Source organism: Oryzias latipes, chromosome 13 (genome assembly GCF_053564925.1).
Source record: "Oryzias latipes strain Hd-rR chromosome 13, Olatipes_Hd-rR_3.1".
Lineage (NCBI taxonomy): Eukaryota > Metazoa > Chordata > Actinopteri > Beloniformes > Adrianichthyidae > Oryzias > Oryzias latipes.
The window spans coordinates 8,272,656-8,300,449 of NC_136249.1; the positions used below are offsets into that span (position 1 = coordinate 8,272,656).

Consider the following 27,794-nt stretch of genomic DNA (forward strand, 5'->3'; position numbering starts at 1 on the left):
ACACCTCATGTGCCAACTTGCCACTTACTCCATATGTTCCTCTGTACTTTGTTCTATTTAAATCAAATCCAAATCTTCTACCAGAGTCATAAAAATGTAAGAATGGACACAAAGAAGAGAGAAAGGTGCTTTGAAATTGCAAAGCAAACAAAGAAACAGCATTTAATGTGGAGCTGAAACACAGTGGCTATTCATTTCTATCAACATTCAAGGTTTCCTCAATACCGTAGACTGCGGAACATCCTGGTGCTACCACCAGACAAGAGTTCCACGACATTGTAACTGTTGAGTATCATGGGTCCTTACCAACACAAACATCTCAGTAGTGTAAATTCAGTTAAAAAAGGAAAGGCCGTTTTCACCAATCATTCTTTGCCTTCTGAACAGACAAGCAGTTGTTAAGCACATAGGTCTTCTTTGTATTGCACTCGCCATTGGCTTTTGTAGAGGGTGGCAGGATGGCCGAGCGGTCCAAGGCGCTGCGTTCAGGTCGCAGTTTCGTAAGAGGCGTGGGTTCAATTCCCACTTTTGACAGTCAGGCTACTTCTATACTGGCTATTGGTGTCCTCATCAATGGAATCTGCTCTGCATTTGTTCTCTATTAACATCACCTAATAGCTTGCTTGATTTGAACTTATTCATACAAAACTTACTTTATTTGCTCTCAACATTGTTGTCACACATGCTACATATTAACCAAAGGCAAATCAATATGTTATCAATCTATTCATTAAAAACTCCTCCTGATATTTTGTCTGTTTTTTTCCATAAGCATTTATGGAAGTTGTTTTCAACAAATCTGGTATTCATAAAGTCATTGTTGTCTATTGCAGATATGGCTGACATATTTGTGATTACAACACTGAGCGAAGGCTACGAGTTCTTGACTGTTTCACTAAGTCATCAAGAGTTGAAACTGGTTGCCAGAGGTGACAATTACTCCCATCTTTCATTCAATCAAAGTCTGGATCTCCTATCCAGGCTGCCTTACACCTCGTGTGCCAACTTGCCACTTACTCTATATGTTCCTCTGTACTTTGTTCTATTTACAATCAAATCCAAATCTTCTACCAGAGTCTTAAAAATGTAAGAATGGACACAAAGAAGGAGATACGTGCTTTGAAATTGCAAAGCAAACAAAGAAGCAGCACTTAATGTGGAGCTGAAACACAGAGACTATTCATTTCTATCAACATTCAAGGTTTCCTCAATACCGTAGACTGCGGAACATCCCTGGTGCTACCACCAGACAAGAGTTCCACGACATTGTAACTGTTGAGTATCATGGGTCCTTACCAAGAAATAACTTCTCAGTAGTGTAAATTCAGTTAAAAAAGGCTTTGGCCGTTTTCACCAATCATTCTTTGCCTTCTGAGCAGACAAGCAGTTGTTAAGCACATAGGTCTTCTTTGTATTGCACTCGCCATTGGCTTTTGTAGAGGATGTCAGGATGGCCGAGCGGTCCAAGGCGCTGCGTTTAGGTCGCAGTCTCGTAAGAGGCGTGGGTTCAAATCCCACTTCTGACATTCAGCCAACAGTCAGGCTACTTCTATACTGGCTATTGGTGTCTTCATCAATGGAACTCTGTTCTGCATTTGTTCTCTATTAACATCAACTAATAGCTTGCTTCATTTTATCTTATTCAGACAAAACTTACTTTATTTGCTCTCAACATTGTTGTCACACATGCTACATATTAACCAAAGGCAAATCAACATGTTATCAATCTATTCATTAAAAACTCCTCCTGATATTTTGTCTGTTTTTTTCCATAAGCATTTATGGAAGTTGTTTTCAACAAATCTGGTATTCATAAAGTCATTGTTTATTATTGCAAATATGGCTGACATATTTGTGATTACAACACTGAGCGAAGGCTACAAGTTCTTGACTGTTTCACTTAGTCATTAGGAGTTGAAACTGGTTACCAGAGGTGACAATTACTCCCATCTTTCATTCAATCAAAGTTTGGATCTCCTATCCAGGCTGCCTTACACCTCATGTGCCAACTTGCCACTTACTCTATATGTTCCTCTGTACTTTGTTCTATTTACAATCAAATCCAAATCTTCTACCAGAGTCATAAAAATGTAAGAATGGACACAAAGAAGGAGATACGTGCTTTGAAATTGCAAAGCAAACAAAGAAGCAGCAGTTAATGTGGAGCTGAAACACAGTGGCTATTCATTTCTATCAACATTCAAGGTTTCCTCAATACCGTAGACTGCGGAACATCCTGGTGCTACCACCAGACAAGAGTTCCACGACATTGTAACTGTTGAGTATCATGGGTCCTTACCAAGAAAAAACTTCTCAGTAGTGTAAATTCAGTTAAAAAAGGGTTTGGCCGTTTTCACCAATCATTCTTTGCCTTCTGAGCAGACAAGCAGTTGTTAAGCACATAGGTCTTCTTTGTATTGCACTCGGCATTGGTTTTTGTAGAGGATGTCAGGATGGCCGAGCGGTCCAAGGCGCTGCGTTCAGGTCGCAGCCTCGTAAGAGACGTGGGTTCAATTCCCACTTTTGACAGTCAGGCTACTTCTACACTGGCTATTGGTGTCCTCATCAATGGAACTCTGCTCTGCATTTGTTCTCTATTAACATCACCTAATAGCTTGCTTGATTTGAACTTATTCAGACAAAACTTACTTTATTTGCTCCCAACATTGTTGTCACACATGCTACATATTAACCAAAGGCAAATCAATATGTTATCAATCTATTCATTAAAAACTCCTCCTGATATTTTGTCTGTTTTTTTCCATAAGCATTTATGGAAGTTGTTTTCAACAAATCTGGTATTCATAAAGTCATTGTTGTCTATTGCAGATATGGCTGACATATTTGTGATTACAACACTGAGCGAAGGCTACGAGTTCTTGACTGTTTCACTAAGTCATCAAGAGTTGAAACTGGTTGCCAGAGGTGACAATTACTCCCATCTTTCATTCAATCAAAGTTTGGATCTCCTATCCAGGCTGCCTTACACCTCATGTGCCAACTTGCCAATTACTCTATATGTTCCTGTGTACTTTGTTCTATTTACAATCAAATCCAAATCTTCTACCAGAGTCTTAAAAATGTAAGAATGGACACAAAGAAGGAGATAAGTGCTTTGAAATTGCAAAGCAAACAAAGAAGCAGTAGTTAATGTGGAGCTGAAACACAGTGGCTATTCATTTCTATCAACATTCAAGGTTTCCTCAATACCGTAGACTGCGGAACATCCTGGTGCTACCACCAGACAAGAGTTCCACTACATTGTAACTCTTGAGTATCATGGGTCCTTACCAAGAAAAAACTTCTCAGTAGTGTAAATTCAGTTAAAAAAGGGTTTGGCCGTTTTCACCAATCATTCTTTGCCTTCTGAGCAGACAAGCAGTTGTTAAGCACATAGGTCTTCTTTGTATTGCACTCGGCATTGGTTTTTGTAGAGGATGTCAGGATGGCCGAGCGGTCCAAGGCGCTGCGTTCAGGTCGCAGTCTCGTAAGAGGCGTGGGTTCAAATCCCACTTCTGACATTCAGCCAACAGTCAGGCTACTTCTATACCGGCTATTGGTGTCCTCATCAATGGAACTCTGCTCTGCATTTATTCTCTATTAACATCAACTAATAGCTTGCTTCATTTTAACTTATTCAGACAAAACTTACTTTATTTGCTCTCAACATTGTTGTCACACATGCTACAAATTAACCAAAGGCAAATCAATATGTTATCAATCTATTCATTAAAAAACTCCTCCTGATATTTTGTCTGTTTTTTTCCATAAGCATTGATGGAAGTTGTTTTCAACAAATCTGGTATTCATAAAGTCATTGTTGATTATTGCAAATATGGCTGACATATTTGTGATTACAACACTGAGCGAAGGCTACAAGTTCTTGACTGTTTCACTTAGTCATTAGGAGTTGAAACTGGTTACCAGAGGTGACAATTACTCCCATCCTTCATTCAATCAAAGTCTGGATCTCCTATCCAGGCTGCCTTACACCTCATGTGCCAACTTGCCACTTACTCTATATGTTCCTCTGTACTTTGTTCTATTTACAATCAAATCCAAATCTTCTACCAGAGTCATAAAAATGTAAGAATGGACACAAAGAAGAGAGAAAGGTGCTTTGAAATTGCAAAGCAAACAAAGAAACAGCATTTAATGTGGAGCTGAAACACAGTGGCTATTCATTTCTATCAACATTCAAGGTTTCCTCAATACCGTAGACTGCGGAACATCCTGGTGCTACCACCAGACAAGAGTTCCACGACATTGTAACTGTTGAGTATCATGGGTCCTTACCAACACAAACATCTCAGTAGTGTAAATTCAGTTAAAAAAGGAAAGGCCGTTTTCACCAATCATTCTTTGCCTTCTGAACAGACAAGCAGTTGTTAAGCACATAGGTCTTCTCTGTATTGCACTTGCCATTGTCTTTTGTAGAGGATGTCAGGATGGCCGAGCGGTCCAAGGCGCTGCGTTCAGGTCGCAGTCTCGTAAGAGGCGTGGGTTCAAATCCCACTTTTGACAGTCAGGCTACTTCTGCACTGGCTATTGGTGTCCTCATCAATGGAACTCTGCTCTGCATTTGTTCTCTATTAACATCACCTAATAGCTTGCTTGATTTGAACTTATTCAGACAAAACTTACTTTATTTGCTCCCAACATTGTTGTCACACATGCTACATATTAACCAACGGCAAATCAATATGTTATCAATCTATTCATTAAAAACTCCTCCTGATATTTTGTCTGTTTTTTTCCATAAGCATTTATGGAAGTTGTTTTCAACAAATCTGGTATCATAAAGTCATTGTTGTCTATTGCAGATATGGCTGACATATTTGTGATTACAACACTGAGCGAAGGCTACGAGTTCTTGACTGTTTCACTAAGTCATCAAGAGTTGAAACTGGTTGCCAGAGGTGACAATTACTCCCATCTTTCATTCAATCAAAGTCTGGATCTCCTATCCAGGCTGCCTTACACCTCATGTGCCAACTTGCCACTTACTCTATATGTTCCTCTGTACTTTGTTCTATTTACAATCAAATCCAAATCTTCTACCAGAGTCATAAAAATGTAAGAATGGACACAAAGAAGAGAGAAAGGTGCTTTGAAATTGCAAAGCAAACAAAGAAGCAGCATTTAATGTGGAGCTGAAACACAGTGGCTATTCATTTCTATCAACATTCAAGGTTTCCTCAATACCATAGACTGCGGAACATCCTGGTGCTACCACCAGACAAGAGTTCCACGACATTGTAACTGTTGAGTATCATGGGTCCTTACCAACACAAACATCTCAGTAGTGTAAATTCAGTTAAAAAAGGAAAGGCCGTTTTCACCAATCATTCTTTGCCTTCTGAACAGACAAGCAGTTGGTAAGCACATAGGTCTTCTTTGTATTGCACTTGCCATTGGCTTTTGTAGAGGATGTCAGGATGGCCGAGCGGTCCAAGGCGCTGCGTTCAGGTCGCAGTCTCGTAAGAGGCGTGGGTTCAACTCCCACTTTTGACAGTCAGGCTACTTCTACACTGGCTATTGGTGTCCTCATCAATGGAACTCTGCTCTGCATTTGTTCTCCATTAACATCACCTAAAAGCTTGCTTCATTTTAACTTATTCAGACAAAACTTACTTTATTTGCTCTCAACATTGTTGTCACACATGCTACATATTAACCAAAGGCAAATCAATATGTTATCAATCTATTCATTAAAAACTCCTCCTGATATTTTGTCTGTTTTTTTCCATAAGCATTTATGGAAGTTGTTTTCAACAAATCTGGTATTCATAAAGTCATTGTTGATTATTGCAAATATGGCTGACATATTTGTGATTACAACACTGAGCGAATGTCTGTTTCACTTAGTCATTAGGAGTTGAAACTGGTTGCCAGAGGTGACAATTACTCCCATCTTTCATTCAATCAAAGTCTGGATCTCCTATCCAGGCTGCCTTACACCTCATGTGCCAACTTGCCACTTACTCTATATGTTCCTCTGTACTTTGTTCTATTTACAATCAAATCCAAATCTTCTACCAGAGTCATAAAAATGTAAGAATGGACACAAAGAAGGAGATACGTGCTTTGAAATTGCAAAGCAAACAAAGAAGCAACATTTAATGTGGAGCTGAAACACAATGGCTATTCATTTCTATCAACATTCAAGGTTTCCTCAATACCGTAGACTGCGGAACATCCTGGTGCTACCACCAGACAAGAGTTCCACGACATTGTAACTGTTGAGTATCATGGGTCCTTACCAACACAAACATCTCAGTAGTGTAAATTCAGTTAAAAAAGGAAAGGCCGTTTTCACCAATCATTCTTTGCCTTCTGAGCAGACAAGCAGTTGTTAAGCACATAGGTCTTCTTTGTATTGCACTCGGCATTGGTTTTTGAAGAGGATGTCAGGATGGCCGAGCGTCCAAGGCGCTGCGTTTAGGTCACAGTCTCGTAAGAGGCGTGGGTTCAAATCCCACTTCTGACATTCAGCCAACAGTCAGGCTACTTCTATACTGGCTCTTGGTGTCCTCATCAATGGAACTCTGCTCTGCATTTATTCTCTATTAACATGAACTAATAGCTTGCTTCATTTTAACTTATTCAGACAAAACTTACTTTATTTGCTCTCAACATTGTTGTCACACATGCTACATATTAACCAAAGGCAAATCAATATGTTATCAATCTATTCATTAAAAACTCCTCCTGATATTTTGTCTGTTTTTTTCCATAAGCATTTATGGAAGTTGTTTTCAACAAATCTGGTATTCATAAAGTCATTGTTGTCTATTGCAGATATGGCTGACATATTTGTGATTACAACACTGAGCGAAGGCTACGAGTTCTTGACTGTTTCACTAAGTCATCAAGAGTTGAAACTGGTTGCCAGAGGTGACAATTACTCCCATCTTTCATTCAATCAAAGTCTGGATCTCCTATCCAGGCTGCCTTACACCTCATGTGCCAACTTGCCACTTACTCTATATGTTCCTCTGTACTTTGTTCTATTTACAATCAAATCCAAATCTTCTACCAGAGTCATAAAAATGTAAGAATGGACACAAAGAAGAGAGAAAGGTGCTTTGAAATTGCAAAGCAAACAAAGAAACAGCATTTAATGTGGAGCTGAAACACAGTGGCTATTCATTTCTATCAACATTCAAGGTTTCCTCAATACCGTAGACTGCGGAACATCCTGGTGCTACCACCAGACAAGAGTTCCACGACATTGTAACTGTTGAGTATCATGGGTCCTTACCAACACAAACATCTCAGTAGTGTAAATTCAGCTAAAAAAGGAAAGGCCGTTTTCACCAATCATTCTTTGCCTTCTGAACAGACAAGCAGTTGTTAAGCACATAGGTCTTCTTTGTATTGCACTCGCCATTGGCTTTTGTAGAGGATGGCAGGATGGCCGAGCGGTCCAAGGCGCTGCGTTCAGGTCGCAGTTTCGTAAGAGGCGTGGGTTCAAATCCCACTTCTGACAGTCAGGCTACTTCTATACTGGCTATTGGTGTCCTCATCAATGGAACTCTGCTCTGCATTTGTTCTCTATTAACATCACCTAATAGCTTGCTTGATTTGAACTTATTCATACAAAACTTACTTTATTTGCTCTCAACATTGTTGTCACACATGCTACATATTAACCAAAGGCAAATCAATATGTTATCAATCTATTCATTAAAAACTCCTCCTGATATTTTGTCTGTTTTTTTCCATAAGCATTTATGGAAGTTGTTTTCAACAAATCTGGTATTCATAAAGTCATTGTTGTCTATTGCAGATATGGCTGACATATTTGTGATTACAACACTGAGCGAAGGCTACGAGTTCTTGACTGTTTCACTAAGTCATCAAGAGTTGAAACTGGTTGCCAGAGGTGACAATTACTCCCATCTTTCATTCAATCAAAGTCTGGATCTCCTATCCAGGCTGCCTTACACCTCGTGTGCCAACTTGCCACTTACTCTATATGTTCCTCTGTACTTTGTTCTATTTACAATCAAATCCAAATCTTCTACCAGAGTCTTAAAAATGTAAGAATGGACACAAAGAAGGAGATACGTGCTTTGAAATTGCAAAGCAAACAAAGAAGCAGCACTTAATGTGGAGCTGAAACACAGAGACTATTCATTTCTATCAACATTCAAGGTTTCCTCAATACCGTAGACTGCGGAACATCCCTGGTGCTACCACCAGACAAGAGTTCCACGACATTGTAACTGTTGAGTATCATGGGTCCTTACCAAGAAATAACTTCTCAGTAGTGTAAATTCAGTTAAAAAAGGCTTTGGCCGTTTTCACCAATCATTCTTTGCCTTCTGAGCAGACAAGCAGTTGTTAAGCACATAGGTCTTCTTTGTATTGCACTCGCCATTGGCTTTTGTAGAGGATGTCAGGATGGCCGAGCGGTCCAAGGCGCTGCGTTTAGGTCGCAGTCTCGTAAGAGGCGTGGGTTCAAATCCCACTTCTGACATTCAGCCAACAGTCAGGCTACTTCTATACTGGCTATTGGTGTCTTCATCAATGGAACTCTGTTCTGCATTTGTTCTCTATTAACATCAACTAATAGCTTGCTTAATTTGAACTTATTCAGACAAAACTTACTTTATTTGCTCTCAACATTGTTGTCACACATGCTACATATTAACCAAAGGCAAATCAACATGTTATCAATCTATTCATTAAAAACTCCTCCTGATATTTTGTCTGTTTTTTTCCATAAGCATTTATGGAAGTTGTTTTCAACAAATCTGGTATTCATAAAGTCATTGTTTATTATTGCAAATATGGCTGACATATTTGTGATTACAACACTGAGCGAAGGCTACGAGTTCTTGACTGTTTCACTTAGTCATTAGGAGTTGAAACTGGTTACCAGAGGTGACAATTACTCCCATCTTTCATTCAATCAAAGTCTGGATCTCCTATCCAGGCTGCCTTACACCTCATGTGCCAACTTGCCACTTACTCTATATGTTCCTCTGTACTTTGTTCTATTTACAATCAAATCCAAATCTTCTACCAGAGTCATAAAAATGTAAGAATGGACACAAAGAAGGAGATACGTGCTTTGAAATTGCAAAGCAAACAAAGAAGCAGCAGTTAATGTGGAGCTGAAACACAGTGGCTATTCATTTCTATCAACATTCAAGGTTTCCTCAATACCGTAGACTGCGGAACATCCTGGTGCTACCACCAGACAAGAGTTCCACGACATTGTAACTGTTGAGTATCATGGGTCCTTACCAAGAAAAAACTTCTCAGTAGTGTAAATTCAGTTAAAAAAGGGTTTGGCCGTTTTCACCAATCATTCTTTGCCTTCTGAGCAGACAAGCAGTTGTTAAGCACATAGGTCTTCTTTGTATTGCACTCGGCATTGGTTTTTGTAGAGGATGTCAGGATGGCCGAGCGGTCCAAGGCGCTGCGTTCAGGTCGCAGTCTCGTAAGAGGTGTGGGTTCAAATCCCACTTCTGACATTCAGCCAACAGTCAGGCTACTTCTATACTGGCTAATAGTGTCCTCATCAATGGAACTCTGCTCTGCATTTGTTCTCTATTAACATCACCTAATAGCTTGCTTAATTTGAACTTATTCAGACAAAACTTACTTTATTTGCTCTCAACATTGTTGTCACACATGCTACAAATTAACCAAAGGCAAATAAATATGTTATCAATCTATTCATTAAAAACTCTTCCTGATATTTTGTCTGTTTTTTTCCATAAGCATTTATGGAAGTTGTTTTCAACAAATCTGGTATTCATAAAGTCATTGTTGTCTATTGCAGATATGGCTGACATATTGGTGATTACAACACTGAGCGAAGGCTACGAGTTCTTGACTGTTTCACTAAGTCATCAAGAGTTGAAACTGGTTGCCAGAGGTGACAATTACTCCCATCTTTCATTCAATCAAAGTCTGGATCTCCTATCCAGGCTACCTTACACCTCATGTGCCAACTTGCCACTTACTCTATATGTTCCTCTGTACTTTATTCTATTTACAATCAAATCCAAATCTTCTACCAGAGTCATAAAAATGTAAGAATGGACACAAAGAAGAGAGAAAGGTGCTTTGAAATTGCAAAGCAAACAAAGAAGCAGCATTTAATGTGGAGCTGAAACACAGTGGCTATTCATTTCTATCAACATTCAAGATTTCCTCAATACCGTAGACTGCGGAACATCCTGGTGCTACCACCAGACAAGAGTTCCACGACATTGTAACTGTTGAGTATCATGGGTCCTTACCAACACAAACATCTCAGTAGTGTAAATTCAGTTAAAAAAGGAAAGGCCGTTTTCACCAATCATTCTTTGCCTTCTGAACAGACAAGCAGTTGTTAAGCACATAGGTCTTCTTTGTATTGCACTCGCCATTGGCTTTTGTAGAGGATGTCAGGATGGCCGAGCGGTCCAAGGCGCTGCGTTCAGGTCGCAGTCTCGTAAGAGGCGTGGGTTCAAATCCCACTTCTGACAGTCAGGCTACTTCTACACTGGCTATTGGTGTCCTCATCAATGGAACTCTGCTCTGCATTTGTTCTCTATTAACATCACCTAATAGCTTGCTTAATTTGAACTTATTCAGACAAAACTTACTTTATTTGCTCTCAACATTGTTGTCACACATGCTACATATTAACCAAAGGCAAATCAATATGTTATCAATCTATTCATTAAAAACTCCTCCTGATATTTTGTCTGTTTTTTTTCCATAAGCATTTATGGAAGTTGTTTTCAACAAATCTGGTATTCATAAAGTCATTGTTGTCTATTGCAGATATGGCTGACATATTTGTGATTACAACACTGAGCGAAGGCTACGAGTTCTTGACTGTTTCACTAAGTCATCAAGAGTTGAAACTGGTTGCCAGAGGTGACAATTACTCCCATCTTTCATTCAATCAAAGTCTGGATCTCCTATCCAGGCTACCTTACACCTCATGTGCCAACTTGCCACTTACTCTATATGTTCCTCTGTACTTTATTCTATTTACAATCAAATCCAAATCTTCTACCAGAGTCATAAAAATGTAAGAATGGACACAAAGAAGAGAGAAAGGTGCTTTGAAATTGCAAAGCAAACAAAGAAGCAGCATTTAATGTGGAGCTGAAACACAGTGGCTATTCATTTCTATCAACATTCAAGATTTCCTCAATACCGTAGACTGCGGAACATCCTGGTGCTACCACCAGACAAGAGTTCCACGACATTGTAACTGTTGAGTATCATGGGTCCTTACCAACACAAACATCTCAGTAGTGTAAATTCAGTTAAAAAAGGAAAGGCCGTTTTCACCAATCATTCTTTGCCTTCTGAACAGACAAGCAGTTGTTAAGCACATAGGTCTTCTTTGTATTGCACTCGGCATTGGCTTTTGTAGAGGATGGCAGGATGGCCGAGCGGTCCAAGGCGCTGCGTTCAGTTCGCAGTCTCGTAAGAGGCGTGGGTTCAAATCCTACTTCTGACAGTCAGGCTACTTCTACACTGGCTATTGGTGTCCTCATCAATGGAACTCTGCTCTGCATTTGTTCTCTATTAACATCACCTAATAGCTTGCTTGATTTGAACTTATTCAGACAAAACTTACTTTATTTGCTCTCAACATTGTTGTCACACATGCTACATATTAACCAAAGGCAAATCAATATGTTATCAATCTATTCATTAAAAACTCCTCCTGATATTTTGTCTGTTTTTTTCCATAAGCATTTATGGAAGTTGTTTTCAACAAATCTGGTATTCATAAAGTCATTGTTGTCTATTGCAGATATGGCTGACATATTTGTGATTACAACACTGAGCGAAGGCTACGAGTTCTTGACTGTTTCACTAAGTCATCAAGAGTTGAAACTGGTTGCCAGAGGTGACAATTACTCCCATCTTTCATTCAATCAAAGTCTGGATCTCCTATCCAGGCTGCCTTACACCTCGTGTGCCAACTTGCCACTTACTCTATATGTTCCTCTGTACTTTGTTCTATTTACAATCAAATCCAAATCTTCTACCAGAGTCTTAAAAATGTAAGAATGGACACAAAGAAGGAGATACGTGCTTTGAAATTGCAAAGCAAACAAAGAAGCAGCACTTAATGTGGAGCTGAAACACAGAGACTATTCATTTCTATCAACATTCAAGGTTTCCTCAATACCGTAGACTGCGGAACATCCCTGGTGCTACCACCAGACAAGAGTTCCACGACATTGTAACTGTTGAGTATCATGGGTCCTTACCAAGAAAAAACTTCTCAGTAGTGTAAATTCAGTTAAAAAAGGGTTTGGCCGTTTTCACCAATCATTCTTTGCCTTCTGAGCAGACAAGCAGTTGTTAAGCACATAGGTCTTCTTTGTATTGCACTCGGCATTGGTTTTTGTAGAGGATGTCAGGATGGCCGAGCGGTCCAAGGCGCTGCGTTCAGGTCGCAGTCTCGTAAGAGGCGTGGGTTCAAATCCCACTTCTGACATTCAGCCAACAGTCAGGCTACTTCTATACTGGCTAATAGTGTCCTCGTCAATGGAACTCTGCTCTGCATTTATTCTCTATTAACATCAACTAATAGCTTGCTTCATTTTAACTTATTCAGACAAAACTTACTTTATTTGCTCTCAACATTGTTGTCACACATGCTACAAATTAACCAAAGGCAAATAAATATGTTATCAATCTATTCATTAAAAACTCTTCCTGATATTTTGTCTGTTTTTTTCCATAAGCATTTATGGAAGTTGTTTTCAACAAATCTGGTATTCATAAAGTCATTGTTGATTATTGCAAATATGGCTGACATATTTGTGATTACAACGCTGAGTGAAGGCTACAAGTTCTTGACTGTTTCACTTAGTCATTAGGAGTTGAAACTGGTTACCAGAGGTGACAATTACTCCCATCCTTCATTCAATCAAAGTCTGGATCTCCTATCCAGGCTGCCTTACACCTCATGTGCCAACTTGCCACTTACTCTATATGTTCCTCTGTACTTTGTTCTATTTACAATCAAATCCAAATCTTCTACCAGAGTCATAAAAATGTAAGAATGGACACAAAGAAGAGAGAAAGGTGCTTTGAAATTACAAAGCAAACAAAGAAGCAGCATTTAATGTGGAGCTGAAACACAGTGGCTATTCATTTCTATCAACATTCAAGGTTTCCTCAATACCGTAGACTGCGGAACATCCTGGTGCTACCACCAGACAAGAGTTCCACGACATTGTAACTGTTGAGTATCATGGGTCCTTACCAACACAAACATCTCAGTAGTGTAAATTCAGTTAAAAAAGGAAAGGCCGTTTTCACCAATCATTCTTTGCCTTCTGAACAGACAAGCAGTTGTTAAGCACATAGGTCTTCTTTGTATTGCACTCGCCATTGGCTTTTGTAGAGGATGTCAGGATGGCCGAGCGGTCCAAGGCGCTGCGTTCAGGTCGCAGTATCGTAAGCGGCGTGGGTTCAAATCCCACTTCTGACAGTCAGGCTACTTCTACACTGGCTATTGGTGTCCTCATCAATGGAACTCTGCTCTGCATTTGTTCTCTATTAACATCACCTAATAGCTTGCTTAATTTGAACTTATTCAGACAAAACTTACTTTATTTGCTCTCAACATTGTTGTCACACATGTTACATATTAACCAAAGGCAAATCAATATGTTATCAATCTATTCATTAAAAACTCCTCCTGATATTTTGTCTGTTTTTTTCCATAAGCATTTATGGAAGTTGTTTTCAACAAATCTGGTATTCATAAAGTCATTGTTGTCTATTGCAGATATGGCTGACATATTTGTGATTACAACACTGAGCGAAAGCTACGAGTTCTTGACTGTTTCACTTAGTCATTAGGAGTTGAAACTGGTTACCAGAGGTGACAATTACTCCCATCTTTCATTCAATCAAAGTCTGGATCTCCTATCCAGGCTGCCTTACACCTCATGTGCCAACTTGCCACTTACTCTATATGTTCCTCTGTACTTTTTTCTATTTACAATCAAATCCAAATCTTCTACCAGAGTCATAAAAATGTAAGAATGGACACAAAGAAGGAGATACGTGCTTTGAAATTGCAAAGCAAACAAAGAAGCAGCAGTTAATGTGGAGCTGAAACACAGTGGCTATTCATTTCTATCAACATTCAAGGTTTCCTCAATACCGTAGACTGCGGAACATCCTGGTGCTACCACCAGACAAGAGTTCCACGACATTGTAACTTTTGAGTATCATGGGTCCTTACCAAGAAATACTTCTCAGTAGTGTAAATTCAGTTTAAAAAGTAAAGGCCGTTTTCACCAATCATTCTTTGCCTTCTGAGCAGACAAGCAGTTTGTTAAGCACATAGGTCTTCTTTGTATTGCACTCGGCATTGGTTTTTGTAAAGGATGTCAGGATGGCCGAGCGGTCCAAGGCATTGCGTTTAGTTCGCAGTCTCGTAAGCGGCGTGAGTTCAAATCCCACTTCTGACATTCAGCCAACAGTCAGGCTACTTCTATACTGGCTATTGGTGTCCTCATCAATGGAACTCTGCTCTGCATTGATTCTCTATTAACATCACCTAATAGCTTGCTTGATTTGAACTTATTCAGACAAAACTTACTTTATTTGCTCTCAACATTGTAGTCACACATGCTACAAATTAACCAAAGGCAAATCAATATGTTATCAATCTATTCATTAAAAACTCCTCCTGATATTTTGTCTGTTTTTTTCCATAAGCATTTATGGAAGTTGTTTTCAACAAATCTGGTATTCATAAAGTCATTGTTGTCTATTGCAGATATGGCTGACATATTTGTGATTACAACACTGAGCGAAGGCTACGAGTTCTTGACTGTTTCACTTAGTCATTAGGAGTTGAAACTGGTTACCAGAGGTGACAATTACTCCCATCTTTCATTCAATCAAAGTCTGGATCTCCTATCCAGGCTGCCTTACACCTCATGTGCCAACTTGCCACTTACTCTATATGTTCCTCTGTACTTTTTTCTATTTACAATCAAATCCAAATCTTCTACCAGAGTCATAAAAATGTAAGAATGGACACAAAGAAGGAGATACGTGCTTTGAAATTGCAAAGCAAACAAAGAAGCAGCAGTTAATGTGGAGCTGAAACACAGTGGCTATTCATTTCTATCAACATTCAAGATTTCCTCAATACCGTAGACTGCGGAACATCCTGGTGCTACCACCAGACAAGAGTTCCACGACATTGTAACTGTTGAGTATCATGGGTCCTTACCAAGAAAAAACTTCTCAGTAGTGTAAATTCAGTTAAAAAAGGAAAGGCCGTTTTCACCAATCAATCTTTGCCTTCTGAACAGACAAGCAGTTGGTAAGCACATAGGTCTTCTTTGTATTGCACTCGCCATTGGCTTTTGTAGAGGATGTCAGGATGGCCGAGCGGTCCAAGGCGCTGCGTTCAGGTCGCAGTCTCATAAGAGGCGTGGGTTCAAATCCCACTTCTGACAGTCAGGCTTCTTCTACACTGGCTGTTGGTGTCCTCATCAATGGAACTCTGCTCTGCATTGGTTCTCTATTGACATCACCTAATAGCTTGCTTGATTTGAACTTATTCATACAAAACTTACTTTATTTACTCTCAACATTGTTGTCACACATGCTACATATTAACCAAAGGCAAATCAATATGTTATCAATCTATTCATTAAAAACTCCTCCTGATATTTTGTCTGTTTTTTTCCATAAGCATTTATGGAAGTTGTTTTCAACAAATCTGGTATTCATAAAGTCATTGTTGTCTATTGCAGATATGGCTGACATATTTGTGATTACAACACTGAGCGAAGGCTACGAGTTCTTGACTGTTTCACTTAGTCATTAGGAGTTGAAACTGGTTACCAGAGGTGACAATTACTCCCATCTTTCATTCAATCAAAGTCTGGATCTCCTATCCAGGCTGCCTTACACCTCATGTGCCAACTTGCCACTTACTCTATATGTTCCTCTGTACTTTTTTCTATTTACAATCAAATCCAAATCTTCTACCAGAGTCATAAAAATGTAAGAATGGACACAAAGAAGGAGATACGTGCTTTGAAATTGCAAAGCAAACAAAGAAGCAGCAGTTAATGTGGAGCTGAAACACAGTGGCTATTCATTTCTATCAACATTCAAGGTTTCCTCAATACCGTAGACTGCGGAACATCCTGGTGCTACCACCAGACAAGAGTTCCACGACATTGTAACTTTTGAGTATCATGGGTCCTTACCAAGAAATACTTCTCAGTAGTGTAAATTCAGTTTAAAAAGTAAAGGCCGTTTTCACCAATCATTCTTTGCCTTCTGAGCAGACAAGCAGTTTGTTAAGCACATAGGTCTTCTTTGTATTGCACTCGGCATTGGTTTTTGTAAAGGATGTCAGGATGGCCTAGCGGTCCAAGGCATTGCGTTTAGTTCGCAGTCTCGTAAGCGGCGTGAGTTCAAATCCCACTTCTGACATTCAGCCAACAGTCAGGCTACTTCTATACTGGCTATTGGTGTCCTCATCAATGGAACTCTGCTCTGCATTGATTCTCTATTAACATCACCTAATAGCTTGCTTGATTTGAACTTATTCAGACAAAACTTACTTTATTTGCTCTCAACATTGTAGTCACACATGCTACAAATTAACCAAAGGCAAATCAATATGTTATCAATCTATTCATTAAAAACTCCTCCTGATATTTTGTCTGTTTTTTTCCATAAGCATTTATGGAAGTTGTTTTCAACAAATCTGGTATTCATAAAGTCATTGTTGTCTATTGCAGATATGGCTGACATATTTGTGATTACAACACTGAGCGAAGGCTACGAGTTCTTGACTGTTTCACTTAGTCATTAGGAGTTGAAACTGGTTACCAGAGGTGACAATTACTCCCATCTTTCATTCAATCAAAGTCTGGATCTCCTATCCAGGCTGCCTTACACCTCATGTGCCAACTTGCCACTTACTCTATATGTTCCTCTGTACTTTTTTCTATTTACAATCAAATCCAAATCTTCTACCAGAGTCATAAAAATGTAAGAATGGACACAAAGAAGGAGATACGTGCTTTGAAATTGCAAAGCAAACAAAGAAGCAGCAGTTAATGTGGAGCTGAAACACAGTGGCTATTCATTTCTATCAACATTCAAGATTTCCTCAATACCGTAGACTGCGGAACATCCTGGTGCTACCACCAGACAAGAGTTCCACGACATTGTAACTGTTGAGTATCATGGGTCCTTACCAAGAAAAAACTTCTCAGTAGTGTAAATTCAGTTAAAAAAGGAAAGGCCGTTTTCACCAATCAATCTTTGCCTTCTGAGCAGACAAGCAGTTGTTAAGCACATAGGTCTTCTTTGTATTGCACTCGGCATTAGTTTTTGTAGAGGATGTCAGGATGGCCGAGCGTTCCAAGGCGCTGTGTTCAGGTCGCAGTCTCGTAAGAGGCGTGGGTTCAAATCCCACTTCTGACATTCAGCCAACAGTCAGGCTACTTCTATACTGGCTATTGGTGTCCTCATCAATGGAACTCTGCTCTGCATTTGTTCTCTATTAACATCACCTAATAGCTTGCTTGATTTGAACTTATTCAGACAAAACTTACTTTATTTGCTCTCAACATTGTTGTCACACATGCTACATATTAACCAAAGGCAAATCAATATGTTATCAATCTATTCATTAAAAACTCTTCCTGATATTTTGTCTGTTTTTTTCCATAAGCATTTATGGAAGTTGTTTTCAACAAATCTGGTATTCATAAAGTCATTGTTGATTATTGCAAATATGGCTGACATATTTGTGATTACAACGCTGAGTGAAGGCTACAAGTTCTTGACTGTTTCACTTAGTCATTAGGAGTTGAAACTGGTTACCAGAGGTGACAATTACTCCCATCCTTCATTCAATCAAAGTCTGGATCTCCTATCCAGGCTTCCTTACACCTCATGTGCCAACTTGCCACTTACTCTATATGTTCCTCTGTACTTTGTTCTATTTACAATCAAATCCAAATCTTCTACCAGAGTCATAAAAATGTAAGAATGGACACAAAGAAGAGAGAAAGGTGCTTTGAAATTACAAAGCAAACAAAGAAGCAGCATTTAATGTGGAGCTGAAACACAGTGGCTATTCATTTCTATCAACATTCAAGGTTTCCTCAATACCGTAGACTGCGGAACATCCTGGTGCTACCACCAGACAAGAGTTCCACGACATTGTAACTGTTGAGTATCATGGGTCCTTACCAAGAAAAACTTCTCAGTAGTGTAAATTCAGTTAAAAAAGGAAAGGCCGTTTTCACCAATCAATCTTTGCCTTCTGAACAGACAAGCAGTTGGTAAGCACATAGGTCTTCTTTGTATTGCACTCGCCATTGGCTTTTGTAGAGGATGTCAGGATGGCCGAGCGGTCCAAGGCACTGCGTTCAGGTCGCAGTCTCATAAGAGGCGTGGGTTCAAATCCCACTTCTGACAGTCAGGCTACTTCTACACTGGCTGTTGGTGTCCTCATCAATGGAACTCTGCTCTGCATTGGTTCTCTATTGACATCACCTAATAGCTTGCTTGATTTGAACTTATTCATACAAAACTTACTTTATTTACTCTCAACATTGTTGTCACACATGCTACATATTAACCAAAGGCAAATCAATATGTTATCAATCTATTCATTAAAAACTCCTCCTGATATTTTGTCTGTTTTTTTCCATAAGCATTTATGGAAGTTGTTTTCAACAAATCTGGTATTCATAAAGTCATTGTTGTCTATTGCAGATATGGCTGACATATTTGTGATTACAACACTGAGCGAAGGCTACGAGTTCTTGACTGTTTCACTTAGTCATTAGGAGTTGAAACTGGTTACCAGAGGTGACAATTACTCCCATCTTTCATTCAATCAAAGTCTGGATCTCCTATCCAGGCTGCCTTACACCTCATGTGCCAACTTGCCACTTACTCTATATGTTCCTCTGTACTTTTTTCTATTTACAATCAAATCCAAATCTTCTACCAGAGTCATAAAAATGTAAGAATGGACACAAAGAAGGAGATACGTGCTTTGAAATTGCAAAGCAAACAAAGAAGCAGCAGTTAATGTGGAGCTGAAACACAGTGGCTATTCATTTCTATCAACATTCAAGCGTTCCTCAATACCGTAGACTGCGGAACATCCTGGTGCTACCACCAGACAAGAGTTCCACGACATTTTAACTGTTGAGTATCATGGGTCCTTACCAAGAAATACTTCTCAGTAGTGTAAATTCAGTTAAAAAAGGAAAGGCCGTTTTCACCAATCAATCTTTGCCTTCTGAACAGACAAGCAGTTGTTAAGCACATAGGTCTTCTTTGTATTGCACTCGCCATTGGCTTTTGTAGAGGATGTCAGGATGGCCGAGCGGTCCAAGGCGCTGCGTTCAGGTCGCAGTCTAGTAAGAGGCGTGGGTTCAAATCCCACTTCTGACAGTCAGGCTACTTCTACACTGGCTGTTGGTGTCCTCATCAATGGAACTCTGCTCTGCATTGGTTCTCTATTAACATCACCTAATAGCTTGCTTGATTTGAACTTATTCATACAAAACTTACTTTATTTGCTCTCAACATTGTTGTCACACATGCTACATATTAACCAAAGGCAAATCAATATGTTATCAATCTATTCATTAAAAACTCCTCCTGATATTTTGTCTGTTTTTTTCCATAAGCATTTATGGAAGTTGTTTTCAACAAATCTGGTATTCATAAAGTCATTGTTGTCTATTGCAGATATGGCTGACATATTTGTGATTACAACACTGAGCGAAGGCTACGAGTTCTTGACTGTTTCACTAAGTCATCAAGAGTTGAAACTGGTTGCCAGAGGTGACAATTACTCCCATCTTTCATTCAAAGTCTGGATCTCCTATCCAGGCTGCCTTACACCTCATGTGCCAACTTGCCACTTACTCTATATGTTCCTCTGTACTTTGTTCTATTTACAATCAAATCCAAATCTTCTACCAGAGTCTTAAAAATGTAAGAATGGACACAAAGAAGGAGATACGTGCTTTGAAATTGCAAAGCAAACAAAGAAGCAGCAGTTAATGTGGAGCTGAAACACAGTGGCTATTCATTTCTATCAACATTCAAGGTTTCCTCAATACCGTAGACTGCGGAACATCCTGGTGCTACCACCAGACAAGAGTTCCACGACATTGTAACTTTTGAGTATCATGGGTCCTTACCAAGAAATACTTCTCAGTAGTGTAAATTCAGTTTAAAAAGTAAAGGCCGTTTTCACCAATCATTCTTTGCCTTCTGAGCAGACAAGCAGTTTGTTAAGCACATAGGTCTTCTTTGTATTGCACTCGGCATTGGTTTTTGTAGAGGATGTCAGGATGGCCGAGCGGTCCAAGGCGCTGTGTTTAGGTCGCAGTCTCGTAAGAGGCGTGGGATCAAATCCCACTTCTGACATTCAGCCAACAGTCAGGCTACTTCTATACTGGCTCTTGGTGTCCTCATTAATGGAACTCTGCTCTGCATTTATTCTCTATTAACATCAACTAATAGCTTGCTTGATTTGAACTTATTCAGACAAAACTTACTTTATTTGCTCTCAACATTGTTGTCACACATGCTACATATTAACCAAAGGCGAATCAATATCTTATCAATCTATTCATTAAAAACTCCTCCTGATATTTTGTCTGTTTTTTTCCATAAGCATTTATGGAAGTTGTTTTCAACAAATCTGGTATTCATAAAGTCATTGTTGATTATTGCAAATATGGCTGACATATTTGTGATTACAACACTGAGCGAAGGCTACGAGTTCTTGACTGTTTCACTTAGTCATTAGGAGTTGAAACTGGTTACCAGAGGTGACAATTACTCCCATCTTTCATTCAATCAAAGTCTGGATCTCCTATCCAGGCTTCCTTACACCTCATGTGCCAACTTGCCACTTACTCTATATGTTCCTCTGTACTTTGTTCTATTTACAATCAAATCCAAACCTTTACCAGAGTCATAAAAATGTAAGAATGGAGACCAAGAAGGAGATACGTGCTTTGAAATTGCAAAGCAAACAAAGAAGCAGCAGTTAATGTGGAGCTGAAACACAGTGGCTATTCATTTCTATCAACATTCAAGGTTTCCTCAATACCGTAGACTGCGGAACATCCTGGTGCTACCACCAGACAAGAGTTCCACGACATTGTAACTGTTGAGTATCATGGGTCCTTACCAACACAAACATATCAGTAGTGTAAATTCAGTTAAAAAAGGGTTTGGCCGTTTTCACCAATCATTCTTTGCCTTCTGAGCAGACAAGCAGTTGTTAAGCACATAGGTCTTCTTTGTATTGCACTCGGCATTGGTTTTTGTAGAGCATGTCAGGATGGCCGAGCGGTCCAAGGCGCTGCGTTCAGGTCGCAGTCTCGTAAGAGGCGTGGGTTCAAATCCCACTTCTCACATTCAGCCAACAGTCAGGCTACTTCTATACTGGCTCTTGGTGTCCTCATCAATGGAACTCTGCTCTGCATTTATTCTCTATTAACATCAACTTATAGCTTGCTTCATTTTAACTTATTCAGACAAAACTTACTTTATTTGCTCTCAACATTGTTGTCACACATGCTACAAATTAACCAAAGGGAAATCAATATGTTATCAATCTATTCATTAAAAACTCCTCCTGATATTTTGTCTGTTTTTTTCCATAAGCATTGATGGAAGTTGTTTTCAACAAATCTGGTATTCATAAAGTCATTGTTGATTATTGCAAATATGGCTGACATATTTGTGATTACAACACTGAGCGAAGGCTACAAGTTATTGACTGTTTCACTTAGTCATTTGGAGTTGAAACTGGTTACCAGAGGTGACAATTACTCCCATCTTTCATTCAATCAAAGTCTGGATCTCATATCCAGGCTTCCTTACACCTCATGTGCCAACTTGCCACTTACTCTATATGTTCCTCTGTACTTTGTTCTATTTACAATCAAATCCAAATCTTCTACCAGAGTCATAAAAATGTAAGAATGGACACAAAGAAGAGAGAAAGGTGCTTTGAAATTGCAAAGCAAACAAAGAAGCAGCATTTAATGTGGAGCTGAAACACAGTGGCTATTCATTTCTATCAACATTCAAGGTTTCCTCAATACCGTAGACTGCGAAACATCCTGGTGCTACCACCAGACAAGAGTTCCACGACATTGTAACTGTTGAGTATCATGGGTCCTTACCAACACAAACATCTCAGTAGTGTAAATTCAGTTAAAAAAGGAAAGGCCGTTTTCACCAATCATTCTTTGCCTTCTGAACAGACAAGCAGTTGTTAAGCACATAGGTCTTCTTTGTATTGCACTCGCCATTGGCTTTTGTAGAGGATGTCAGGATGGCCGAGCGGTCCAAGGCGCTGCGTTCAGGTCGCAGTCTCGTAAGAGGCGTGGGTTCAAATCCCACTTCTGACAGTCAGGCTACTTCTACACTGGCTATTGGTGTCCTCATCAATGGAACTCTGCTTTGCATTTGTTCTCTATTAACATCACCTAATAGCTTGCTTGATTTGAACTTATTCAGACAAAACGTACTTTATTTGCTCTCAACATTGTTGTCACACATGCTACATATTAACCAAAGGCAAATCAATATGTTATCAATCTATTCATTAAAAACTCCTCCTGATATTTTGTCTGTTTTTTTCCATAAGCATTTTTGGAAGTTGTTTTCAACAAATCTGGTATTCATAAAGTCATTGCTGATTATTGCAGATATGGCTGACATATTTGTGATTACAACACTGAGCGAAGGCTACAAGTTCTTGACTGTTTCACTTAGTCATTAGGAGTTGAAACTGGTTACCAGAGGTGACAATTACTCCCATCCTTCATTCAATCAAAGTCTGGATCTCCTATCCAGGCTGCCTTACACCTCATGTGCCAACTTGCCACTTACTCTATATGTTCCTCTGTACTTTGTTCTATTTACAATCAAATCCAAATCTTCTACCAGAGTCTTAAAAATGTAAGAATGGACACAAAGAAGGAGATACGTGCTTTGAAATTGCAAAGCAAACAAAGAAGCAGCACTTAATGTGGAGCTGAAACACAGTGGCTATTCATTTCTATCAACATTCAAGGTTTCCTCAATACCGTAGACTGCGGAACATCCTGGTGCTACCACCAGACAAGAGTTCCACGACATTGTAACTGTTGAGTATCATGGGTCCTTACCAAGAAAAAACTTCTCAGTAGTGTAAATTAAGTTAAAAAAGGAAAGGCCGTTTTCACCAATCAATCTTTGCCTTCTGAACAGACAAGCAGTTGTTAAGCACATAGGTCTTCTTTGTATTGCACTCGGCATTGGATTTTGTAGAGGATGTCAGGATGGCCGAGCGGTCCAAGGCGCTGTGTTCAGGTCGCAGTCTCGTAAGAGGCGTGGGTTCAAATCCCACTTCTGACATTCAGCCAACAGTCTGGCTACTTCTATACTGGCTATTGGTGTCTTCATCAATGGAACTCTGCTCTGCATTTATTCTCTATTAACATCAACTAATAGCTTGCTTCATTTTAACTTATTCAGACAAAACTTACTTTATTTGCTCTCAACATTGTTGTCACACATGCTACAAATTAACCAAAGGCAAATCAATATGTTATCAATCTATTCATTAAAAACTCCTCCTGATATTTTGTCTGTTTTTTTTCCATAAGCATTTATGGAAGTTGTTTTCAACAAATCTGGTATTCATAAAGTCATTGTTGATTATTGCAAATATGTCTGACATATTTGTGATTACAACACTGAGCGAATGACTGTTTCACTTAGTCATTAGGAGTTGAAACTGGTTGCCAGAGGTGACAATTACTCCCATCTTTCATTCAATCAAAGTCTGGATCTCCTATCCAGGCTGCCTTACACCTCATGTGCCAACTTGCCACTTACTCTATATGTTCCTCTGTACTTTGTTCTATTTACAATCAAATCCAAATCTTCTACCAGAGTCATAAAAATGTAAGAATGGACACAAAGAAGGAGATACGTGCTTTAAAATTGCAAAGCAAACAAAGAAGCAACATTTAATGTGGAGCTGAAACACAGTGGCTATTCATTTCTATCAACATTCAAGGTTTCCTCAATACCGTAGACTGCGGAACATCCTGGTGCTACCACCAGACAAGAGTTCCACGACATTGTAACTGTTGAGTATCATGGGTCCTTACCAAGAAATACTTCTCAGTAGTGTAAATTCAGTTTAAAAAGGAAAGGCCGTTTTCACCAATCATTCTTTGCCTTCTGAGCAGACAAGTAGTTGTTAAGCACATAGGTCTTCTTTGTATTGCACTCGGCATTGGTTCTTTGTAGAGGATGTCAGGATGGCCGAGCGGTCCAAGGCGCTGCGTTCAGGTTGCAGTCTTGTAAGAGGTGTGGGTTCAAATGCCACTTCTGACATTCAGCCAACAGTCAGGCTACTACTATACTGGCTCTTGGTGTCCTCATCAATGGAACTCTGCTCTGCATTTATTCTCTATTAACATCAACTAATAGCTTGCTTCATTTTAACTTATTCAGACAAAACTTACTTTATTTGCTCTCAACATTGTTGTCACACATGCTACATATTAACCAAAGGCAAATCAATATGTTATCAATCTATTCATTAAAAACCCCTCCTGATATTTTGTCTGTTTTTTTCCATAAGCATTTTTGGAAGTTGTTTTCAACAAATCTGGTATTCATAAAGTCATTGCTGATTATTGCAGATATGGCTGACATATTTGTGATTACAACACTGAGCGAAGGCTACGAGTTCTTGACTGTTTCACTTAGTCATTAGGAGTTGAAACTGGTTACCAGAGGTGACAATTACTCCCATCTTTCATTCAATCAAAGTCTGGATCTCCTATTCAGGCTGCCTTACACCTCTTGTTCCAACTTGCCATTTACTTTATATGTTCCTCTGTACTTTGTTCTATTTACAATCAAATCCAAATATTCTACCAGAGTCATAAAAATATAAGAATGGACACAAAGAAGGAAATACGTGCTTTGAAATTGCAAAGCAAACAAAGAAGCACCATTTAATGTGGAGCTGAAACACAGTGGCTATTCATTTCTATCAACATTCAAGGTTTCCTCAATACCGTAGACTGCGGAACATCCTGGTGCTACCACCAGACAAGAGTTCCACGACATTGTAACTGTTGAGTATCATGGGTCCTTACCAAGAAATACTTCTCAGTAGTGTAAATTCAGTTTAAAAAGGAAAGGCCGTTTTCACCAATCATTCTTTGCCTTCTGAGCAGACAAGCAGTTGTTAAGCACATAGGTCTTCTTTGTATTGCACTCGGCATTGGTTTTTTGTAGAGGATGTCAGGATGGCCGAGCAGTCCAAGGCGCTGCGTTCAGGTCACAGTCTCGTAAGAGGCGTGGGTTCAAATCCCACTTCTGACAGTCAGGCTACTATTACACTGGCTATTGGTGTCCTCATCAATAGAACTCTGCTTTGCATTTGTTCTCTATTAACATCACCTAATAGCTTGCTTGATTTGAACTTATTCAGACAAAACGTACTTTATTTGCTCTCAACATTGTTGTCACACATGCTACATATTAACCAAAGGCAAATCAATATGTTTTCAATCTATTCATTAAAAACTCCTCCTGATATTTTGTCTGTTTTTTTCCATAAGCATTTATGGAAGTTGTTTTCAACAAATCTGATATTCATAAAGTCATTCTTTTCTATTGCAGATATGGCTGACATATTTGTGATTACAACGTTGAGCGAAGGCTACGAGTTCTTGACTGTTTCACTAAGTCATCAAGAGTTGAAACTGGTTGCCAGAGGTGACAATTACTCCCATCTTTCATTCAATAAAAGTCTGGATCTCCTATCCAGGCTGCCTTACACCTCATGTGCCAACTTGCCACTTACTCTATATGTTCCTCTGTACTTTGTTCTATTTACAATCAAATCCAAATCTTCTACCAGAGTCTTAAAAATGTAAGAATGGACACAAAGAAGGAGATACGTGCTTTGAAATTGCAAAGCAAACAAAGAAGCAGCACTTAATGTGGAGCTGAAACACAGTGGCTATTCATTTCTATCAACATTCAAGGTTTCCTCAATACCGTAGACTGCGGAACATCCTGGTGCTACCACCAGACAAGAGTTCCACGACATTGTAACTGTTGAGTATCATGGGTCCTTACCAAGAAATACTTCTCAGTAGTGTAAATTCAGTTTAAAAAGGAAAGGCCGTTTTCACCAATCATTCTTTGCCTTCTGAGCAGACAAGCAGTTGTTAAGCACATAGGTCTTCTTTGTATTGCACTCGCCATTGGCTTTTGTAGAGGATGTCAGGATGGCCGAGCGGTCCAAGGCGCTGCGTTCAGGTTGCAGTGTCGTAAGAGGCGTGGGTTCAAATCCCACTTCTGACAGTCAGTCTACTTCTATACTGGCTATTGGCGTCCTCATCAATGGAACTCTGCTCTGCATTTATTCTCTGTTAACATTGTTGGAAAAGTATAATCTGTCGCTTTGAGATTACTTTTCCTTGTTGCATGTTCAATAAAGTCGAGAAGGAGAAACCACGGAACTCGGCCGGATTAAAGATTAACACATTTATTTCCCTAACAATATTTCTAAAACAGAGTAAAACAAAATAAAACAGATATCCGGTTTCCCAAAGTTTCAGAGCTTGCACAGCGCCAAATTACAAACGTCTTAACGTGTCAGCCTGTTGGGAACAAAGGAAAGTTCCTCCGTCCAGCTGTTTTAACATCTCGGTTTCAGCCGCCTCCTTCGTAGCACAGCATGGTGTCCAGACTCCTCCTCTGGACGCTCGGATTGGCTGGCAGGGAGCCTGCCTACCTCGTCCGTCCATATTAGGAGTTACAGCATTTGGTCCTGGCTTCCTGCTTCAAACGTCCAGGGGGGTTATTTCAAAGACGGACCACTGTCCGACCACCAACAGTGTCCCCATGGGGGTCCAGCACCGTCGCCCGGATCCTTCTCCGCAGGCAATCAGTCCCAACTCTTTGTCCTTTTCATGTGAGTTGACACCTTCAGGGGGTTCCCATGAATTGAATTGAATCCTGGAGACAATTTAATTCTGGTCCATGTCAGATCTACAGTTAAGGCTTCCAGATGGTCTTAGAAGATCAAAGACTGTTTTCTCCTGAAGGGGGTTGGAGGTTGGAGCTGCATTCCTGAAGCCTCTCACATATGCAACTTAAAGAAACTTCTTCAAGGTTCAAATGATGTTAAAGCACACACTTCAGCAAATGACTTATCTTCAATGTAATAAAATTTAAGACTGAAAACCCTAATGAATTTACCAAAAAATATAAATTCCTTCAGCTTCCCTCTCTTGACCTCACGAAGTGAGGTCACACAAAAAATAAAAACACATCATCACATCATGCAATCTAAACAGCTGTGGTCTCGAGCCCTCACAATCTATTAGCAGAACCAATGTGCCCTTCAAAGGTGTGAATGATTTGTTCATAAGTGTAGGAGCGAAAACCTGTCAGAGCTTGCATTAACCATCTTTAAGAAACGTTCAGTTGGACAGGGAAAATTCTCGCTACGGTCCTGTGCCCCATCAGCGACCATCCCTAAGGATACTTATGTTTGACTGGATCTTTGGCACATTGGCGTTTACAAAGAACAAGACAAAAAATAGTAAATAAAGAAAATGCACAAATAAAAATTCAAATTATTCTAAAAAGTAAAAGATACTAAGACAATAAAATAGCACTTCCTGTAAGGAAAAGGAACACCTGGAATTAAGGGGGGGAATTGAGAAATGTTA

At 39.5% G+C, this 27,794-nt stretch overlaps 22 non-coding genes across 22 annotated transcripts; all 22 read left to right on the forward strand.

The window, feature by feature from the left end:
* The first annotated feature begins 452 nt into the window (after window positions 1-452).
* trnal-cag (transfer RNA leucine (anticodon CAG)) lies at window positions 453-534 on the forward strand. The gene has a single exon. It is a non-coding gene; the product is annotated as a tRNA-Leu (tRNA).
* A 910-nt stretch (window positions 535-1,444) lies between these two features.
* trnal-uag (transfer RNA leucine (anticodon UAG)) lies at window positions 1,445-1,526 on the forward strand. Its single transcript has one exon. It is a non-coding gene; the product is annotated as a tRNA-Leu (tRNA).
* A 921-nt stretch (window positions 1,527-2,447) lies between these two features.
* Window positions 2,448-2,529, forward strand: trnal-cag (transfer RNA leucine (anticodon CAG)). Its single transcript has one exon. It is a non-coding gene; the product is annotated as a tRNA-Leu (tRNA).
* Window positions 2,530-3,439: 910 nt separating this feature from the next.
* Window positions 3,440-3,521, forward strand: trnal-cag (transfer RNA leucine (anticodon CAG)). Its single transcript has one exon. It is a non-coding gene; the product is annotated as a tRNA-Leu (tRNA).
* Window positions 3,522-4,442: 921 nt separating this feature from the next.
* On the forward strand, window positions 4,443-4,524 carry trnal-cag (transfer RNA leucine (anticodon CAG)). Its single transcript has one exon. It is a non-coding gene; the product is annotated as a tRNA-Leu (tRNA).
* A 908-nt stretch (window positions 4,525-5,432) lies between these two features.
* Window positions 5,433-5,514, forward strand: trnal-cag (transfer RNA leucine (anticodon CAG)). Its single transcript has one exon. It is a non-coding gene; the product is annotated as a tRNA-Leu (tRNA).
* Window positions 5,515-7,410: 1,896 nt separating this feature from the next.
* Window positions 7,411-7,492, forward strand: trnal-cag (transfer RNA leucine (anticodon CAG)). The gene has a single exon. It is a non-coding gene; the product is annotated as a tRNA-Leu (tRNA).
* A 911-nt stretch (window positions 7,493-8,403) lies between these two features.
* trnal-uag (transfer RNA leucine (anticodon UAG)) lies at window positions 8,404-8,485 on the forward strand. Its single transcript has one exon. It is a non-coding gene; the product is annotated as a tRNA-Leu (tRNA).
* Window positions 8,486-9,406: 921 nt separating this feature from the next.
* Window positions 9,407-9,488, forward strand: trnal-cag (transfer RNA leucine (anticodon CAG)). The gene has a single exon. It is a non-coding gene; the product is annotated as a tRNA-Leu (tRNA).
* A 920-nt stretch (window positions 9,489-10,408) lies between these two features.
* trnal-cag (transfer RNA leucine (anticodon CAG)) lies at window positions 10,409-10,490 on the forward strand. The gene has a single exon. It is a non-coding gene; the product is annotated as a tRNA-Leu (tRNA).
* Window positions 10,491-12,393: 1,903 nt separating this feature from the next.
* Window positions 12,394-12,475, forward strand: trnal-cag (transfer RNA leucine (anticodon CAG)). The gene has a single exon. It is a non-coding gene; the product is annotated as a tRNA-Leu (tRNA).
* Window positions 12,476-13,395: 920 nt separating this feature from the next.
* trnal-cag (transfer RNA leucine (anticodon CAG)) lies at window positions 13,396-13,477 on the forward strand. Its single transcript has one exon. It is a non-coding gene; the product is annotated as a tRNA-Leu (tRNA).
* A 1,911-nt stretch (window positions 13,478-15,388) lies between these two features.
* trnal-cag (transfer RNA leucine (anticodon CAG)) lies at window positions 15,389-15,470 on the forward strand. The gene has a single exon. It is a non-coding gene; the product is annotated as a tRNA-Leu (tRNA).
* Window positions 15,471-17,381: 1,911 nt separating this feature from the next.
* trnal-cag (transfer RNA leucine (anticodon CAG)) lies at window positions 17,382-17,463 on the forward strand. The gene has a single exon. It is a non-coding gene; the product is annotated as a tRNA-Leu (tRNA).
* A 920-nt stretch (window positions 17,464-18,383) lies between these two features.
* Window positions 18,384-18,465, forward strand: trnal-cag (transfer RNA leucine (anticodon CAG)). Its single transcript has one exon. It is a non-coding gene; the product is annotated as a tRNA-Leu (tRNA).
* A 908-nt stretch (window positions 18,466-19,373) lies between these two features.
* Window positions 19,374-19,455, forward strand: trnal-cag (transfer RNA leucine (anticodon CAG)). The gene has a single exon. It is a non-coding gene; the product is annotated as a tRNA-Leu (tRNA).
* A 905-nt stretch (window positions 19,456-20,360) lies between these two features.
* Window positions 20,361-20,442, forward strand: trnal-uag (transfer RNA leucine (anticodon UAG)). Its single transcript has one exon. It is a non-coding gene; the product is annotated as a tRNA-Leu (tRNA).
* A 919-nt stretch (window positions 20,443-21,361) lies between these two features.
* trnal-cag (transfer RNA leucine (anticodon CAG)) lies at window positions 21,362-21,443 on the forward strand. Its single transcript has one exon. It is a non-coding gene; the product is annotated as a tRNA-Leu (tRNA).
* Window positions 21,444-22,363: 920 nt separating this feature from the next.
* trnal-cag (transfer RNA leucine (anticodon CAG)) lies at window positions 22,364-22,445 on the forward strand. Its single transcript has one exon. It is a non-coding gene; the product is annotated as a tRNA-Leu (tRNA).
* A 909-nt stretch (window positions 22,446-23,354) lies between these two features.
* On the forward strand, window positions 23,355-23,436 carry trnal-cag (transfer RNA leucine (anticodon CAG)). The gene has a single exon. It is a non-coding gene; the product is annotated as a tRNA-Leu (tRNA).
* Window positions 23,437-25,346: 1,910 nt separating this feature from the next.
* trnal-cag (transfer RNA leucine (anticodon CAG)) lies at window positions 25,347-25,428 on the forward strand. The gene has a single exon. It is a non-coding gene; the product is annotated as a tRNA-Leu (tRNA).
* Window positions 25,429-26,336: 908 nt separating this feature from the next.
* On the forward strand, window positions 26,337-26,418 carry trnal-cag (transfer RNA leucine (anticodon CAG)). Its single transcript has one exon. It is a non-coding gene; the product is annotated as a tRNA-Leu (tRNA).
* The last annotated feature ends 1,376 nt before the right edge of the window (window positions 26,419-27,794 follow it).